Below are 1,930 nucleotides of genomic sequence, written 5' to 3'. Positions count from 1 at the left end.
AGTGGGTTAAAGCCTATGCCTTCCGCTCAGGTCATGATCCCACAGTCCTGGGATGGAGCCCTGAATCGGGCTCTCTGTTCAGTGGGGAGCCTGCTTCATCCTCTCTCTCTCTGCCTGCCTCTCTGCCTACTTGTGCTCTCTCTCTCTCTGTCAAATAAATAAATAAAATCTTAAAAATAAAAGTGCAAACAGATGAATAAAACAAAGGAAAATAACAAAATGAGGATTGATCCACGGAATGAAACATCCACCTAATAGGAATTCTGGAAAGAAAGGGCAGGCAGAATGTTCAGGTTTTAATACAGAAATAGCAGGGGAAAAAGGTCCAGACTCGAAGATGCACAATTCACACAAGGACTTCAGAACGGAAGGTCCCGTCAGATCTCATGCAGGACACCGCACAGCACCTGCACGCAGGAGACTCTTGCATCTGCTTCCCTCACCTGCCCCAGATATCTGGCACAGACACTGGACTCTCACAGTCTCTTGGGCATCTTGGCTTAGATGTGATTTTCTCCTCCAAACCTGCTGCTCCCTGTGTCTCCCTCTCTCAGTTAAAGGCACACCATTCTCCTAGATGCCCGGATGAAAACTCGAGTCATTCCTGCTTTCGGGTTCTCTCCTGCCACATCCAATTAAGAGCCCAGACCGACGATGTCTCCCCATCTCTACTGCTACACTCTGTTCCCAACCTTCACTGCCTCCCTGGTTCATAGTAACGGCTTCCCGACTGATCTTCCTGCTCCCTGCCCATTCCCACCTCGGCCCTTTGGGAGTGTGTTTTGTTTTTTGTTTTTAAGACTTCATTTATTTATTTGACAGAGAGAGCATGAGAGAGCAGGAGCAGGGAGGAGGGGCAGAGGCAGAGGGAGAAGCAGAGTCCCCGCTGAGCAGAGAGCCCAACTCGGGGCTTGATCCCAGGACTCCAGGATCATGACCTGAGCCCAAGGCAGACGCTTAATCAACTGAGCCACCCAGGTGCTGTCGTGTTCCCTTTCTTGTAATGTTCTTTCCCAGATCAACCCAGGGCTCCTCATTACTGAGGCCTGTGCCCAATGCTACCTCCTCAGAGAGGCCTCCCTTGACCGGTTCAGCTAACGTGCTCCTTATAACCCCATTCCTCTTTTATTTTCTTCCTAGTACTTATCAATCTGCAGGGATCTCATGTACTTGTTTATATTTTATCATCTCTTTCCCACACCAGAATGTAACCTCCATGAGAATGGGGAAGTTATTGTTCTATTTCTAGCTCTCAGGCTTCCCTGAAATCAGTATCTACAATAAGTGTCTGTTGAATGAGTGAGTAAAGTTATATATACTTCACCACAACATTTTAGAACACCAAAAATAGAGAACAGATCCCTAAGTTCCCAAGAAAATGTAACTGGTTACCCACAAAAGAATCAGAATAAGAATCAGAATGGTCTGTTGCTCAGAAACAATCCCAGCACTGGAGGAAAATGTAGTCATACTTCAAAGTTCTGAGAGAAATGGTTTAGAGCCTTGGATTAGACACCCAGTCAAACTTGCCATCAAATATGGGAGCAAGCTTTGCGCAGTGGCAGTATCGTAGCCAATGAGGTTTATCCAAGGCGTGATTGTTGCTAATTGAAATATGGGAGCAAGATGAAGAATTTTTGAACGTGGACAGACTCAGAAAATCTGCTGTCCATAAACATTCTCTGAAAGAATTACTCACAGGCATCCTGAGCAAAAAGCAAAGACTACTCCCACCCCCTCAACCCCAACAACACATAGGATCCAGGATCCAGTTTATATAGTAAAACTAGGTCAGCACCATACTAAATAAAATAAATCTCAGAATTGAATCTGTGCAGCAGTTCTGGAAAGCAGTTAGTCCAAATTAAAAACAAGAAATCAGAAGACTCAGAGGGGTAAAAAAAAGCCTTCAAAAGAAAATAATGTGTAA

At 45.2% G+C, this 1,930-nt stretch overlaps 1 pseudogene; it reads left to right on the top strand.

The window, feature by feature from the left end:
- Window positions 1-1,547: 1,547 nt before the first annotated feature.
- LOC123394555 lies at window positions 1,548-1,656 on the top strand (annotated as a pseudogene).
- The last annotated feature ends 274 nt before the right edge of the window (window positions 1,657-1,930 follow it).

The sequence above is a fragment of the Mustela putorius genome, unplaced genomic scaffold (assembly GCF_011764305.1).
Source record: "Mustela putorius furo isolate JIRA1106 unplaced genomic scaffold, ASM1176430v1.1 tig00003834_pilon_pilon_pilon, whole genome shotgun sequence".
NCBI lineage: Eukaryota > Metazoa > Chordata > Mammalia > Carnivora > Mustelidae > Mustela > Mustela putorius.
Note: the sequence above shows the minus strand (reverse complement) of the source record. Positions and strands in the feature narration are given on the sequence as shown.